Source organism: Misgurnus anguillicaudatus, chromosome 21 (assembly GCF_027580225.2).
Source record: "Misgurnus anguillicaudatus chromosome 21, ASM2758022v2, whole genome shotgun sequence".
Taxonomy (NCBI): Eukaryota; Metazoa; Chordata; class Actinopteri; order Cypriniformes; family Cobitidae; genus Misgurnus; species Misgurnus anguillicaudatus.
In genome coordinates, this window is record NC_073357.2 from 28,688,540 (window position 1) to 28,699,957 (window position 11,418).

General features: G+C 40.3%; 2 pseudogenes; both read left to right on the top strand.

The window, feature by feature from the left end:
• Positions 1–7,028: 7,028 nt before the first annotated feature.
• On the top strand, positions 7,029–8,885 carry LOC141352824 (uncharacterized; annotated as a pseudogene).
• A 1,143-nt stretch (positions 8,886–10,028) lies between these two features.
• On the top strand, positions 10,029–10,992 carry LOC141352825 (uncharacterized; annotated as a pseudogene).
• The last annotated feature ends 426 nt before the right edge of the window (positions 10,993–11,418 follow it).

Genomic DNA, 11,418 nt, shown 5'->3' on the forward strand with positions numbered 1-11,418 from the left:
ACCTACGACTGACATCACAACAGCGTCAGAAACTTCAGCTACAACAGATCAAGTCTCGACTTCAGCTGATCCTTCAACTACAGCAGGTAATTAATTTTTATAAAAAACAATCAACCAAATCAATTTCGTTTTATAAATTACTGAAAACACTGAGCTTTTTAACATAATCCAGTCAACACAGTTTACTACAACTGAAGTTACAACAACAATCGGTCTATAATACTTTTTATTCCACAAAACAGAGCCTACAACAAATTCAGAAAGTACAACAACAACAGATGCATTAACCACAACGGACGTTACAACTTCAGAACAACCCACTTCACCTACGACTGACATCACAACAGCTTCAGAAACTTCAGCTACAACAGATCAAGTCTCGACTTCAGATGATCCTTCAACTACAGCAGGTAATTAAGTTTTATAAAAAACAATCAACCAAATCAATTTCGTTTCATAAATTACTGAAAACACTGAGCTTTTTAACATAATCCAGTCAACACAGTTTACTACAACTGAAGTTACAACAACAATCGGTCTATAATCCTTTTTACTCCACAAAACAGAGCCTACAACAAATTCAGAAAGTCCCACAACAACAGATGCATTAACCACAACGGACGTTACAACTTCAGAACAACCCACATCACCTACGACTGACATCACAACAGCGTCAGAAACTTCAGCTACAACAGATCAAGTCTCGACTTCAGGTGATCCTTCAACTACAGCAGGTAATTAAGTTTTATAAAAAACAATCAACCAAATCAATTTAGTTTCATAAATTACTGAAAACACTGAGCTTTTTAACATAATCCAGTCAACACAGTTTACTACAACTGAAGTTACAACAACAATCGGTCTATAATCCTTTTTACTCCACAAAACAGAGCCTACAACAAATTCAGAAAGTCCCACAACAACAGATGCATTAACCACAACGGACGTTACAACTTCAGAACAACCCACATCACCTACGACTGACATCACAACAGCGTCAGAAACTTCAGCTACAACAGATCAAGTCTCGACTTCAGCTGATCCTTCAACTACAGCAGGTAATTAAATTTTTAAAAAACAATTATCCAAATCAAAGTAATTTAAGAAATTGTTTCAAACACTAAGCTTTTTTAACATATTCGAGTCTAGAAGGTTTACTACAACTGAAAATACAACAACAATCGGTCTATAATACTTTTTGTCTCACAAAACAGAGCCTACAACAAATTCAGAAAGTCCAACAACAACAGATGCATTAACCACAACGGACGTTACAACTTCAGAACAACCCACTTCACCTACGACTGACATCACAACAGCTTCAGAAACTTCAGCTACAACAGATCAAGTCTCGACTTCAGCTGATCCTTCAACTACAGCAGGTAATTAAATTTTTAAAAAACAATTATCCAAATCAAAGTAATTTAAGAAATTGTTTCAAACACTAAGCTTTTTTAACATATTCGAGTCTAGAAGGTTTACTACAACTGAAAATACAACAACAATCGGTCTATAATACTTTTTATTCCACAAAACAGAGCCTACAACAAATTCAGAAAGTCCAACAACAACAGATGCATTAACCACAATGGACATTACAACTTCAGAACAACCCACTACACCTACGATTGACATCACAACAGCGTCAGAAACTTCAGCTACAACAGATCAAGTCTCGACTTCAGCTGATCCTTCAACTACAGCAGGTGATTAAATTTTTAAAAAACAATTACCAAAATCAAAGTCACTTAAGAAATTGTTTCAAACACTATGCTTTTTTAACATATTCTAGTCGACACAGTTTACTACAACTGAAGTTACAACAACAATCGGTCTATAATACTTTTTATTCCACAAAACAGAGCCTACAACAAATTCAGAAAGTCCAACAACAACAGATGCATTAACCACAACGGACGTTACAACTTCAGAACAACCCACTTCACCTACGACTGACATCACAACAGCGTCAGAAACTTCAGCTACAACAGATCAAGTCTCGACTTCAGCTGATCCTTCAACTACAGCAGGTTATTAAGTTGTATAAAAAACAATCACCCAAATCAATTTCATTTTATAAATTACTGAAAACACTGAGCTTTTTAACATATTCCAGTCAACACAGTTTACTACAACTGAAGTTACAACAACAATCGGTCTATAATACTTTTTATTCCACAAAACAGAGCCTACAACAAATTCAGAAAGTCCAACAACAACAGATGCATTAACCACAACGGACGTTACAACTTCAGAACAACCCACTTCACCTACGACTGACATCACAACAGCGTCAGAAACTTCAGCTACAACAGATCAAGTCTCGACTTCAGCTGATCCTTCAGCTACAGCAGGTAATAAAATTTTTAAAAAACAATTACCCAAATCAAAGTCACTTAAGAAATTGTTTCAAACACTAAGCTTTTTTAACATATTCTAGTCTAGAAAGTTTACTACAACTGAAAATACAACAACAATCGGTCTATAATACTTTTTATTCCACAAAACAGAGCCTACAACAAATTCAGAAAGTCCCACAACAACAGATGCATTTACCACAACGTACGTTAAAACTTCAGAACAACCCACTTCACCTACGACTGACATCACAACAGCGTCAGAAACTTCAGCTACAACAGATCATATCTCGACTTCAGCTGATCCTTCAACTACAGCAGGTAATTACGTTTTTAAAAAATGAATCACACAAATCAATTTCGTTTTATAAATAACTGAAAACACTGAGCTTTTTTAACATATTCCAGTCAACACAGTTTACTACAACTGAAGTTACAACAACAATCGGTCTATAATACTTTTTATTCCACAAAACAGAGCCTACAACAAATTCAGAAAGTCCAACAACAACAGATGCATTAACCACAACGGACGTTACAACTTCAGAACAACCCACTTCACCTACGACTGACATCACAACAGCGTCAGAAACTTCAGCTACAACAGATCATATCTCGACTTCAGCTGATCCTTCAACTACAGCAGGTAATTACGTTTTTAAAAAATGAATCACACAAATCAATTTTGTTTTATAAATAACTGAAAACACTGAGCTTTTTTAACATATTCCAGTCAACACAGTTTACTACAACTGAAGTTACAACAACAATCGGTCTATAATACTTTTTATTCCACAAAACAGAGCCTACAACAAATTCAGAAAGTCCAACAACAACAGATGCATTAACCACAACGGACGTTACAACTTCAGAACAACCCACTTCACCTACGACTGACATCACAACAGCGTCAGAAACTTCAGCTACAACAGATCAAGTCTCGACTTCAGCTGATCCTTCAACTACAGCAGGTTATTAAGTTGTATAAAAAACAATCACCCAAATCAATTTCATTTTATAAATTACTGAAAACACTGAGCTTTTTAACATAATCCAGTCAACACAGTTTACTACAACTGAAGTTACAACAACAATCGGTCTATAATCCTTTTTATTCCACAAAACAGAGCCTACAACAAATTCAGAAAGTCCCACAACAACAGATGCATTAACCACAACGGACGTTACAACTTCAGAACAACCCACATCACCTACGACTGACATCACAACAGCGTCAGAAACTTCAACTACAACAGATCAAGTCTCGACTTCAGCTGATCCTTCAACTACAGCAGGTGATTACATTTTTAAAAAACAATTACCCAAATCAAAGTCACTTAAGAAATTGTTTCAAACACTAAGCTTTTTTAACATATTCCAGTCGACACAGTTTACTACAACTGAAGTTACAACAACAATCGGTCTATAATACTTTTTATTCCACAAAACAGAGCCTACAACAAATTCAGAAATTCCAACGACAACAGATGCATTAACCACAACGTACGTTACAACTTCAGAACAACCCACTTCACCTACGACTGACATCACAACAGCGTCAGAAACTTCAGCTACAACAGATCAAGTCTCAACTTCAGCTGATCCTTCAACTACAGCAGGTGATTAAATTTTTAAAAAACAATTACCCAAATCAAAGTCACTTAAGAAATTGTTTCAAACACTAAGCTTTTTTAACATATTCCAGTCAAGAAGGTTTACTACAACTGAAAATACAACAACAATCGGTCTATAATACTTTTTATTCCACAAAACAGAGCCTACAACAAATTCAGAAAGTCCAACAACAACAGATGCATTAACCACAACGGACGTTACAACTTCAGAACAACCCACTTCACCTACGACTGACATCACAACAGCTTCAGAAACTTCTGCTACAACAGATCAAGTCTCGACTTCAGCTGATCCTTCAACTACAGCAGGTAATTAAATTTTTAAAAAACAATTATCCAAATCAAAGTAATTTAAGAAATTGCTCCAAACACTGAGCTTTTTTAACATATTCCAGTCAAGAAGGTTTACTACAACTGAAAATACAACAACAATCGGTCTATAATTCTTTTTATTCCACGAAACAGAGCCTACAACAAATTCAGAAAGTCCCACAACAACAGATGCATTAACCACAACGGACGTTACAACTTCAGAACAACCCACATCACCTACGACTGACATCACAACAGCGTCAGAAACTTCAGCTACAACAGATCAAGTCTCGACTTCAGCTGATCCTTCAACTACAGCAGGTCATTAAGTTTTATAAAAAACAATCAACCAAATAAATTTTGTTTTATAAATTACTGAAAACAATGAGCATTTTTAACATATTCCAGTCGACACAGTTTACTACAACTGAAGTTACAACAACAATCGGTCTATAATACTTTTTATTCCACAAAACAGAGGCTACAACAAATTCAGAAAGTTCAACAACAACAGATACATTAACCACAACGGACGTTACAACTTCAGAACAATCCACTTCACCTACGACTGACATCACAACAGCGTCAGAAACTTCAGCTACAACAGATCAAGTCTTGACTTCAGCTGATCCTTCAACTACAGCAGGTAATTAAATTTTTAAAAAACAATTACCCAAATCAAAGTAATTTAAGAAATTGTTTCAAACACTAAGCTTTTTTAACATATTCGAGTCTAGAAGGTTTACTACAACTGAAAATACAACAACAATCGGTCTATAATACTTTTTATTCCACAAAACAGAGCCTACAACAAATTCAGAAAGTCCAACAACAACAGATGCATTAACCACAACGGACGTTACAACTTCAGAACAACCCACTTCACCTACGACTGACATCACAACAGCTTCAGAAACTTCAGCTACAACAGATCAAGTCTCGACTTCAGCTGATCCTTCAACTACAGCAGGTAATTAAATTTTTAAAAAACAATTATCCAAATCAAAGTAATTCAAGAAATTGTTTCAAACACTAAGCTTTTTTAACATATTCGAGTCTAGAAGGTTTACTACAACTGAAAATACAACAACAATCGGTCTATAATACTTTTTATTCCACAAAACAGAGCCTACAACAAATTCAGAAAGTCCAACAACAACAGATGCATTAACCACAATGGACATTACAACTTCAGAACAACCCACTTCACCTACGACTGACATCACAACAGCGTCAGAAACTTCAGCTACAACAGATCAAGTCTCAACTTCAGCTGATCCTTTAACTACAGCAGGTAATTAAATTTAATAAAAAACAATCACCCAAATCAATTTCGTTTTATAAATTACTGAAAACAATGAGCATTTTTAACATATTCCAGTCGACACAGTTTACTACAACTGAAGTTACAACAACAATCGGTCTATAATACTTTTTATTCCACAAAACAGAGCCTACAACAAATTCAGAAAGTCCAACAACAACAGATGCATTAACCACAAAGGACGTTACAACTTCAGAACATCCCACTTCAGCTACGACTGACATCACAACAGCTTCAGAAACTTCAGCTACAACAGATCAAGTCTCGACTTCAGCTGATCCTTCAACTACAGCAGGTAATTACATTTTTAAAAAACAATTACCCAAATCAAAGTCACTTAAAAAAATTGTTTCAAACACTAAGCTTTTTTAACATATTCTAGTCTAGAAGGTTTACTACAACTGAAAATACAACAATAATCGGTCTATAATACTTTTTATTCCACAAAACAGAGCCTACAACAAATTCAGAAAGTCCCACAACAACAGACGGATTAACCACAATGGACGTTACAACTTCAGAACAACCCACTTCACCTAAGACTGACATCACAACAGCGTCAGAAACTTCAGCTACAACAGATCATGTCTCAACTTCAGCTGATCTTTCTACTACAGCAGGTAATTAAATTTTGCCAACCCTCGCTAATTCAGTGTGAAACTCACACAATTGATCACATTCTCACGCTCTCACGCCACACATCCATTATCTTACGCAGGCTTGTGCCCACCATTGAGATCCCTGTTGAGTTTAATAAAGTCATGAAATAATTGCCTAATATGCCTAACTATAAATAGTGTACAACGCCTATCTCTCTCTGATGTGCCTCATCATATGAAAGCGCTCATCAAAGTCAAAATGATGCAATGGCCAATAAAATAAAAAAAGGTGGAGTTATTGGTTACAGAAGCCGGAGCGCGAGCTACAAACTACAGAGCAAGTGCGCTACTGCATGATGGTAAAAGAGCAACATGCGATGTAAGTAGCTAACTCAGTGCTTGCAGGACTGACACTTTTATATTTTAGCATATTCCTAGGGGAGGCCGAGGGGGGGAGAATGAGTACCCCAAAAGAACAGATCTAATGTTATCGACCCAGACAAATGGAAATTCGGCGTGAAAATGCATCAGGCAAGAATGAAATGTACGGAGTGGGAGAGTGTACTGCAGCGCACATGATCTGATCCTCATGAGACGCAGGAGGAGCCCGGCCAGGATTCACTCCACAGAGCCCAGTCCCTCCAAGCAGTAGAACCCTCCAATCCCTGCAGAATAGTCCCACAGAAGCGGATCAAGTGGCCTTCAGCTAACAGCCAAAGCATGTGTTTTGCAGTTTGACATCAATATTAGCAGGATCCTTGAAGCTACAGCTAAGGGAGAAGTGGACAGCCGGCAGGAGGCCATGATGGCAATTATAGTCAGCTACACAGATGAGAGATTTGGCTATGTTGAGAACAGAAAGGCCAAGCCCTCCTTTGCTAGGAACCATAGAGGCACACAGATTCATCAACTGCGTCAGGAGCTTCGACGTCTTAAACAACAGTATAAGGTGGCTAGAGAGGAGGAAAAGCTACCACTCTCTGAGCTTCGTAACATCTTAAGAAAGAAGCTCATGTCCCTGCGCAGGGCAGAGTGGCATCGGAGGAGGGGTAATTAAAAGAGTGAGGAAGTGTGCTGCCTTTATTTCCAACCCCTTTTACTTCACTAAGAAACTTCTTGGTGACAAACGCAGTGGCAGTCTCACATGCACAAATGAGGAGGCAAACTCTTTTTTGCACAACACCTTTAGCGACCCAGATAGGGACCTTGAACTAGAACCACACACAGCCCTAATAACCCCACATCCTCCGACAGTTGAATTTGTCATGAAGGAACCCAGCTGGACAGAGGTGCAGGAGGTGGTGAAAAAGCTAGATTAGCCTCCACCCCAGGGCCTAGTGGAGTTCCGTACACTGTGTACAAGTGCTACCCGCAACTCCTTCGGTACCTGTGGAAGAGTCTGAGGCTGATCTGACGTAGAGGAAGAGTTGCCAAGTAGTGGAGATACGCAAAAGGTGTATGGATCCCCAAGGAAGAAAGTTCCAAGAACATCAGTCAGTTTTGGAAAATCTCACTGTTGAGTGTTGAAGGCAAGTTATTCTTCAGGGTCTTGTCACAATGTCTAACTGAGTTCCTCTTGAAGAACAACTATATTGACACCTCTGTTCAGATGGGTGGAATTTAGGGAGTGCCAGGATGTTTGGAACACACAGGAGTCATCCCACAAATCATTAGGGAGGCCCACAAATCATTGTGCTTGCCCTCCAGCAACATTATGTTCCAAGCAAAATCACAGACCTTATCCTGGATTGTTATTGTAAGTTCAGGTTAAGAGCCACTACTGGGTCAGGCTTTTTAGACCGGCATCGGTTAGAGCAGTGGTTCTCAAACTGGGGGCCGCGACATGGTGCCAGGGGGGCCCCAGTTTTATGAGAATTTATAAAATACATTAATTTATCATGAATTCTGTGTAATTAAACCAAAAAAATCAATCTTATTCAATAGCACTTCTTTGAATAATTTTGTATGTTTTGTTTAATTTAATTATTACATTTTAGAACAAATTTGTCATAAATTTTCTTTGGGGGGCCGCGAAGAAATGCACGGTACACAAGGGGGGCCGCACGCTAAAAAACATTGAGAACCACTGGGTTAGAGAAAAGCATAATTACAGGTTGCACCATTTCAGTCATTCTCTTTGCCCTTGCCATGAACATGATTGTGAGTCGGCAAAGGTAGAATGCAGAGGCTGTTTTTTTTAAATCTGGAGTGCGACAGTAAGAGCCCCTGCCAATAAGAGCTTTTATGGATGACTTGACAGTCACTACTACATACATACCGGGCAGTAGATGGATTCTTCAAGGGCTAGAGTAGCTCATCAACTGGGCAAGGATGTGTCAAGGCTGGTTAGAAACACACAGAGGCAAGGATCCAATTGCAGATAACTCAAACGTTTAATAAAGATAAAAATAATAGACAGAGAAAAAACACTGGGCTAGCCAGGGAGAAAAACTGGAATAACACTCGGGGAATCAAAACAACCGCTGTGCCGGTCAAAGATTGTCCTAGATAACTGTCCAAAGTTCTCTGCCGCAGTGATGAATGGAAAATAGAAGTCTCTGACATGCACTGGAGATCGCGCGCCCAGCGCGATGTAGGGAAACCACCGATTCAAATCGGGGAGAGAAGAGATGACAACCCGGCTGGACAGCAGGGATAACCAGTACTCTGGACAGCGCACAGCGTGAAGTCCGATAGATACAGCAGAGCGGCGGAGAGAAGCTCACTCAGTGCTACAGGGCAACGGCCACACACGAGAGACAGCAGGGCATAAGACCGGCAGGGCAGAGAGAGGTGTAACAATCCACTGAAGTGGAGAGGAGCGGAGGTGCTGTAGTCCTAATGAGAGGTGAATGAGAGAAAGCAGACAGATCAGGCAGAGCAAAAAATGGCAAAAAAGACAAAAAGGTCAAAAATATATTAATCCAACAAAAACGGCGAACATGACAAGACTAAAGCAACATAACAATGACGAACTCGCAAGGAGCAACAATACACAGAGAGCTTAAATACCAAACCAATGGGGAGACAAATAAGAAACAGGTGGGTGTCGCAGGTGAATGAAACCAGTGATGGTGAGATCGCTCCGGTGGCAGACGCGCACGTGAGAACTGTCAAAACACATAACACACACACACACACAACAAAAACAAATGAAACAAAACAGTCGAAAGACCAAAGTCATAACAGGATGAGCTTTAAACCAGTAAAATCAAGGTCGTTAGTGCTCAAAAGGGGGAAAGTAGTGGACAAGTTCCACAAATTTTCGCTGGCCAGAGTCACCATCCCATCCATTATCCCATCCAACAAGAGTTACCGGGAGCCAATTAAGAGCCTCGGCAAGGTCTTCCACTGTAGCCTCAAGGTTTCTGCCTCAATTAAGAAAACCAGTGAAGAGCTTGAGTCTTGGCTTAGCAGGGTAAACAAATCAGGTCTACCTGGGAAGTTTAAGGCCTGGACTTATCAGCATTCTGTTGAGGCCCTGGAGAGAAAGATCAGTAGTTATTTGCGTAGATGGCTTGGGTTAACTTGCAGTCTGAGGAGTGCTGCCTTGTATGGCACCAGCAATGTCCTGCAAATCCCAATTAACAGCATTTCTGAGAAGTTCATGGTGTCAAGAACACTGGAAGCATGGCAGTATAGACAGTCCTGGGATCCAAAGGTGGCAGCAGATGACATACACGTGCGAACGGGCAGGAAAATTGTTGGAGATGGCCGAGTCACGTTGAGGCTCTGGTGGGACCTATAGCAACAGGGCGTGCAAGCTTTGGCTACTTCCCGGTAACAAGAGTTGACAATGCTCAAGGCAAGGAGCGTCAACATCTTGTTCAGGAGGAAGTGGAAGTTACAGTCAGCATAATGGTGGAAATGGGACAGCAAGGAACTTGGACAAAATGTGAAAATGTTCGGCAACGTAAGATCACTTGGACTGACATGTGGAAAGGAGACTTCCACCGTATAAGGATCTTAGTCCAAACGGTCTACGATGTCCTACCAAGTCCAGCAAAACTTCACATCAGGTGCAAAATTGAGAAACCTTCCTTCTTTCCCCCCTGTCCAGGAAGAGGATCCCTAGAGCACCTCCTTAGTAGCTGGTGTTAAAGGCAGTTGCTGAAAGCATAGCCACAGCCATCAACATCATCAAGGGCCACCACAATCCAAGGAGCATTAAGTTTCTTGGAGCTGGGGAGAAAGCCCTTCCATAACCCAGAGCAAAGTCTGGCCTCCTCACTACTGCCACTGATTGGGAACTGGAAGTGGATCTTGGAAAACAGCTAAATATCCCTACCAGAATAATATCCACAATGCTTCGTCCAGACATGATTATATTCTCAGATGCTACCAGGCAGTTGATCTTGTTGGAGCTCACGGTGGCTTGGGAAGAGCGCATGGACGACGCCAATGAGAGAAAACATGCCAAGTACCAGGAGCTAGTCGAAGAGTGTAGGAGGCAGGGCTGGCAAACCCATTGTGAGCCTCTGGAGGTGGGCTGCAGAGGATTTGCAGGAAGATCACTCTGCAATATGTTTAGAACCCTAGGCATCACAGGGGAAGCTAAAAGAAATGCGATCAGATCCGCAACTGAAGCTGCAGAGAAAGCCACTTGTTGCCTTTGGATTAAGAGGGCAAAACTGTGGGCAATTGCTGCTGGGACACAGGCCAGGGTCTTATCAACTCCGGCCGGGTTGCCTGGGCGAAGGTGTCTGATGTTGAAAGACCCGAAACACCCAATGACCCCAGGATACATCACTGAGGATGTGTCCTAGTGCATCTGCATGATGTATCCTTAACATTTACTTTCTTTTGTGTGCCACCACTTCTCATGTTGTTGGTACTTTGCTATAAAGAGTGTGGCATTTTGCTTTATGTTGTGCTGCGCAGACAGTTCGGCCGCAAGGACATCAGAGTAGCGCAAGAGCCAGTCGAAATTTTACAAAATGGTCCGCCTTTACCTTTGCTCCCGTGGTACTCTGATGTCATACGTCATAAGTCGGCGCCGCACCATATAAAGTCGAACACACAAAGCGTCATGATCTGGATTAAAAGCAGACCTTCCCGGATTCCATACACACAGATACCCTCAGAAAACTGCTGATTGAATTAACCTTCACCCGTGTGTGCATGTTTGTAAGCAGTACAAGCCTGCCTGATGTTTTTAACAAAAGAGAAAAAAATCAATTGATATTTGACAT